This window comes from Chironomus tepperi, unplaced genomic scaffold (assembly GCF_022539635.2).
Source record: "Chironomus tepperi strain 1889 unplaced genomic scaffold, CSIRO-AGI_Ctep_v1 contig_48, whole genome shotgun sequence".
In the NCBI taxonomy this organism is placed as follows: Eukaryota; Metazoa; Arthropoda; class Insecta; order Diptera; family Chironomidae; genus Chironomus; species Chironomus tepperi.
In genome coordinates, this window is record NW_027226170.1 from 1,928,728 (window position 1) to 1,935,985 (window position 7,258).

The following is a 7,258-nucleotide window of genomic DNA, read 5'->3' on the forward strand; positions in this document are numbered from 1 at the left end:
GGAATTTGAGGAAATTTTTGGAGGTGCATAATATTGGGGATGGCGAGATTGGTTGGATGTGGATGAAGCAGTTTTAGGAAATGGTTATTTAAGTTAATGTCCTTCAATATCAGGATGAAAACATGTTAGTTATATGGACTTGAAATATTCGAAAATCAGCAGATTTACAGAGTGGAATTGGCTTGGTCAACCCTATGTTAAGTTATAAACATGATATGTGGAGCTTGTCATACCATTTCGCACTCTGTTCCTCGCTGGTTTTAATCCACTTCTAGCATCATTGCTACTCGAATTAGGCATCGTAGCACTGTTTTGTGGTGACTTTCTGGATTTTAAGACAAAGATGCGGAACTGATCAAATGTGACTGATTCTTTCTGATTAGTTCCACACCCTTAGTTCAAAATGTAGACACAAAGTTAATTTTTTTGAGATTTTTGACACCAACACTTCTACATAAATCAACCAATTCCCGTCTACAATCCTAAGCATCTCATAATTACGACTCAAATCTCCAATGACTTAATATGAAAATTCCTTTTTATTTCATTTTCCTTCTTCTGTTACATCATGAAATCTAATATAATGACCAAAAAAAGTTCTCATTACGTGCGGTAAAATGTTAAATAATATTTTTTACTTTGGTATTCAACAATGAAAGTCCTTTAAAAGCTCTTATAGAAAGGTGGACTGATTAAGAATTCATTCAGCACTTTCTTGTTATTGATTAAAAATTTAATAAATTAACACATTTTTAATTAAAAAATATTTTTTTGAGCAAAATTTTTTGATTTTTTTTAATGGAATTAATTGGAAGAATTTTGTCAGAATTTTAAAGTTTATTGATTTCGAGAACTTATTTCTCTGGGCGGACGAATCAATTGTGATATATGACCTCCTATAGATGTCGTCTATAACTAGATTTTGAATTGGCTACTGCTTCCCAATTCTTGTGCAACACGGTATCGATTGAAAGCTTCTTTCTATGAGTTATATGGCCTCCCAGGTGATCTTTAGCCATCTATAAAGTCAAATTTAATGACCTTACTCAATAGAGCCTCTTCAGGTGTTCGAATAATGTCTAATTACATGTATAGTCTATGGAAGTCTTTTAATTTTACCGCGTTTTCAAATGTCAACATCCTGACAGCGGCTCGCGCACTTCAATAGATCAAAATAATGGTTCTTGGTTCTTTCTTTGAGCCAAATATGACTCTGAGAATCCCCTTATGGAAAATGTTGTTATAACGATTACTCGCAGCAAGCAGCAGATGTCTAATCGCAAGATATACACGTTGCGCTGTCAGAATCCTACACAACTTGCACCAATTCAGTCAGTTAGAAATATTTCAGTCAGCTACGAGTTGGTTAAATGTATACTCTCGTTTCAGCACCGTGGCAGCAACATTACAGTCTATTTCGATCGAGTCAATACCCTAAAGCTCTCAAAAATCTGACGAAAACTCCCTAAAAAAAGAAAAACCAAAAAGTTCCATTTACATCGAAATTGATTAATTTTTAATGATCCACTGGAAATTTCCCAATGCAAAAAGGAGATTTTTATTTTTAATTCTCAACAAGACCGTCTAGTGGCACATTTAATTTTTGCTTTAGGACTGTTTCATTAAGCTCATGAATTTTTTATCCCAATTTCTTCTATCTCCTTCTCTCTCTCTATCTTTCTCTTTTACTCGTTTGTAAATATTTGAGACTTTAATTAAAGATTAATACTCAGCATGAACAACATGAGGAATTTGTTGATGATAATGACTTTAAGATTAAGATCCTTTTTTTTATTTTGCACGACCATCGTCCCCAAAATTTATAGATGAAAAGGAAAATGTCATTTGATATTAAATACGTAAGGAGAAAAACTTTATATAACTAGTTAATTTTATGTTACATACTGTACATAATAATGATAATTATTCATTTATAACTGCAATGCACACTGAAAATTGTGACACACGTGTATATATTATAGTCATTAAGGACATATATCTATGCGAATAATTTAAGGTAGAAACAAAAATGACAGATATACATAAATATCATACATACTTATGCTTTATATCGCGTAACACTCATTTATTAAAGAATTTCATATAAACGAAAGCAAAAATAGATGAAAAAAAAATATTTGAAAAACTTATGAAGAAAATAGAATAAAAATATTAAAGTTTTTGGAACTAATTTGTAGATGAAAATTTATTTTTGGCATCAAATTTAATTTATTTAAATTTTATTATAAAAAATTGTTGAAAATTTCGGAAATTTGTGCAATATTTTAGTTTTTTGCAACTTTAAATCTCTTCTTACTTGAGCTTAAAGATTTGATTTTTGTAGGAAATTTGCCTTAATTAAAGTTTGTTAAATTTTAAAATTTTGAATTTTAATATAAAAAGCATTTGAATCAGTGTCGTTTATAATGAGAGAGACTTTAAAGAAGTGAATGAATCATGCTGGTAATTTGAATGCATAAATAGGTGTAAATAGGTGCCCTGAGGTAAATCACGATGTATACTGTTAAAATCGATGTATTTTTAACAAGAACTAGGCTTTCATAGGCACAGTTACTTATTTTTCTAGAAAAGTATCCTGAATTCCCAGTTTCGATGAATTTTGGAGACCGAGACCAAGATTTCAAGTGAATTCTTCGAAGCTTCTGCCTATGGAGACTAGGACTAGCTTTCATATCGGTCTCATGGACCCTTACTTTTTATGTATGAAGACTTCCTTTTACACTCAGCTATTCTCTCTTCAATTCACTTAAATCCAAACATTTCAATCCCGAGATCAAAATTGCCCGAATCTGGGATTTAATTCCAGACTTGGACACATTTTGATCTCGGGATTGTAAACCCTACTCAAATCTATCGACACTGAAATTGTATGTAAAATAATTTCATCCATAATTTCAATTCCGTCAGCAAAAAAATTTCTAAAATTTATAGTAAATAAATAAAAAAAATAATTCAGCAAAAAACTACTCATATACTCAAATACAATAATCAAAAGTGCCAAAAACCAAGATAAACTAAAGATGGAAATTTCTCTATTGTTTCTTAATTTTTTTTTCAGTTCTTAAGGATTTTTTTAAACATTTTTTGGAATGTAATTTGAATTAGGGCGCTTTATAATGTTTTGTGTTACTGGTTGTTATTATTAAAAGTTCAATTTTGGATTTTTTTAAAATTTAAAAAAATTGAGAAAAATCTAGATTTCGAATTTTAAAATTTCGCATTTTTTTAAAAAATTTCCAATTTTTTTTAAATTGTTTAAATTTTTTTTTCAACTTTTTTGAATTTTCCTAATGATTTAAAATTTTGAAATTTTTGAATTTTTTTAAAATTTAAATTTTTCATTTCATTTTGAAATTTACAATTTTTATTCATTTAAAAAAATTAAATTTTTTAATTTTTCTTTAAAATTTTAAATTTTTACTTTTTTTTTAAATTTTATAAATTTTATAAATTTTTAAATTTTTAAATTTTAATTCTGTTCTAAAAATTTTTGATACAAAAATTTTAGATTTTTTACAACTCTCAAATTTTTAGTTTTTTTTTGAATTTTTATTTTTAAATTGTTTTAAAATATTTTAAATTTTAAAACTTCGATTTTTCTGTAAAATTTGATTTTATTTTAAAAATTCTTCTATTTTTAAAAATCACGTTTTTTTTTTAAATTTTTGTTTCAATATAACCTCAAAAAACGGACATAAAAGTATTCCATTTAGTGGCTATCTATAACAAAAAATGAAAAAAAAAAAGCATTGAAAATAGTAAAAAATTAAAGCAAAAACTTTTGCAATAATAAAACAAGACTTTATAGTGTCTAATAAACCAAATTTTTATGAATATAAAAAAAAGTCATCTCTTGATTCTTAAGTCCCTTTGATATCAGTAAATCCATCGCCATGGATAAGATTTTTGATGACAAATAGGAAAATGAAGTTTAGTGTTAAATTTAATAAATTAATCAAAGCAAAAAAAGGTATTTATCAAAATTATATATATTATATATTATTTAATAAAATTAAAGTCATTGTTAAATAAAAATTGTAAATATATGAAAAAAAGCAGAGAACATTGTGGTCAAGTGTTGTAAATAAAATCAAAAATATATACATAAACATCCTGCCTTATCTTATTTCATTTCCAAAAATATCTTAAAATGTAATTTCTTGTACATCCACAAACTTTGAATGGAATTCTTGCTTTACAGATCAAAAGAATTTATCTTTGAAGTTTTCTTTTACAGGTTAAATATTGGGACAATTTGTGAATCAATGTCTGAAGTTTAGTTTTGTGTGTCATTGGTTTTTGGGTCAATTTTAAATATCGGATTTGAATACTTTAAGGAAATTGAAATTGAATTAAATTTTGTTTTAATTTAATGAATAAGGCATTTAAATTCAAAGAAATCCCTAAGGAAATTAGAAATTTCGGAGATTTTTTAAAGACATATTTACGAGATCTTATCACTTAGTGGGTATGTATGAGTATAGATATTGAAGAAGATAAATGTATCGACCTTGGTAGTTTTTATCTGCACACTTGCAGTTTTGGTCGAACTCTACTCCAAAATATAGAAGACAAATTTATGAAAAAGTGCTTGGAAAGCCCACTTATATATTTCAAAGGCCAATCCGGTACAATCATGCAACACACATTGCATATCTACCAGAGTTCTCAGAAAGTCTATTCAAATTTCATATGAAGTTTTTCTACAAAAAAATTCCAAAAATCCTTTATTAAAACACTCAAATAAATCACATCCAATAATTCAAAAATTTCCAATAAACATCTCAGATTTTTATGACTTTCTTGATTTGTGTCGTCAATATCTCACCAAACCTCCTCACCTACCTTTAATCCACAACGTACACATAAAAATTTTCCCCCGTGAAAACAGCCTTAAACTTTCTTTCAAAACATCATAAATATGCGAACGAATAAAATTACAGGAAAGCAATTCCACATAGATCATGCCAATATAAAATCGAAAGAAGCAAGCAAAAAAACACATCTCATACAATAGTGAATTGCTGGAAATAAAAAAGTATCAAAAAGAGGAAGTAGAAGAAAAGTCATTTGTACAATGATATACAGGAAGATAGATGAGTTGATGTATATGATGAAGGAAGTCAGAAAGCCATGAAAAAAAGAAAATTGCTTCAAATCTCACTTGGGACGAGTTTCATCTTAAAAATACCATTTACAAGCCATAACATTTCCAGCAATCTCAGTTGAACGCAGTGTGTTGTTCTTTTTGTATTAAAATAAAGTAAATAAACGTTTATGAGTCCCAAGATGATTGTCTTGTGTGCTGTATTGAGTTCAAGTTTTTGTGGAAATGTCTATGAATAAAATATCAATTGGAAAATGTTTGAGTATCATTTGGATTGTCGGCAGTGATGATTTGGAGAGTTGGAATGGATTTTTAGTGGTTTTGTCCATTTGAAGGCTTGTAATGTCTGGTTTTTTGGAACTGGATCTCGAAATAAGGTTTGTGATTGATAACTGGACATGGAATCACCCAGTTGTCACTAAGAATCGACAGAATTCCAACTCAAACGACTTCAAACCTAAAATGTCACATTTTATCTCATTTTCTCCAATATTCACAGCCACACAATCTCCCCGTCTCCAAAACTAACCTCAAAACTCTACAGCTACATCGTCAAATGATCCTCATTTCACTCCATCCATCGCTGATTTGCACTGTAAATATTTGAATAATTTTTTATTCCCAAACTTCCTCCTTATATCCAACCAATTTTCATTAAATTCCTTTGAGTAAGTCTCTTACTCTCGTGTCGACCGCAACACTTAATTGCAAACAATCCATTTTACTATATTCCTTGCTTGCCTGACTGAACGATGTTACGTCCTTTGTGCTTCTAATCAAGTGAAAATCAATATCGAAAGCAGAAGTGGTTCGTGTATTTTTCGAAATATATTGGAATTGGGATGAGAATTTTCTGGGATGATGCTAACAATTTTTTTACTTATCTCCTTCCATATGTTTCCAGTTTTAGAAGTAAATGTTGAGGTTCGTGTAGCTTAGAAGCATTGAAACATGTGAATGGGGTGAAAAATTGATCGAAAAATTTCAATGTTTAGTTTTGTGTGTCTATAAGAAGTAAAGTAAGTAAGAAAGTATTGTTAACTGATTGTTGAGTTATGAGAGCTGGTAAGTATCTGGTTATTCAGTTTTTAGGAAATTATGATAAAATTGGATTATTTAAAGAGGATACCAAAAAATTTATAATTTTACTTTGCTGTATTCAAGAATAACCCTCGATAGCTCATTGGTAGGAGCATGTGATTGATAATCGTGAAACGTGAGTTCTATTCCCGCTCGGGAATCGTTATTTAGAATCAAGTTTTTACTGTCAAATCAACAAAAATGCTGCACTTTCGCTGTAAAATTAAAGGAAACCATTAGGGGCTGTTGGAGCAACTTTGAGTCTCACCGTTCATTTGGTGACGTATTCAACAAGTAAAGAGGTGGTTTCATGGCTCAGAAATGCCATTACGGTACCAAAAAGCGGTATATTTGTCTGCAATAGGGAGCATTAACCAGAGTTGCAAAACAGGTGCCTGTGACAGGCAAAAACTGTAACAAATTCTCGATAATTTATGTGGTTATTCCTCCAGAACCATACAAATTATCAGAAATTTGTACAGTTTTTGCCCTGTCACAGACACTTGTTTTACAACTCTGGCATTAACCCTAGTGAACCCCGCCGGTGTTCAGGTTTGTTCTTGCTATTAGACTTAATTCACCGATGTTAATACGTTGCCTCCTGGTTTGTTATTGTTAGGAGCCTACATTCACCGGTCTTAGGATGTTGCGACTGTAGTTTGGAGGCAGGTTTGGACATTTCTACCCCATGTGTGTTTCGGGTATAATGATGATGTTTTAACCTAAAATCTTACAATAATCTCCAAATTTACATTCCATAAGCTATACCCCTAAATACAAGAATTTTCCTCTTTAATTTCCAAAACTGACAATCTACAATCTGTAAGAACACATTCACATATCCACCCTTAAAAAAATGCAGTCTCCGAAAATTGAACTATCGATAACAGAAATGTTGCCACAGAATTGAATTCATAGATGCTGAAATGTATTCACATTGACATGCGTTGAAAATGGAAAGACTCAACTGACACATGAGATTTTTCAATTTTCTTTTTATATCCAAAGCATTTTAGACATGTGAATTTTCCAGCTCGGTATTTATTGTCA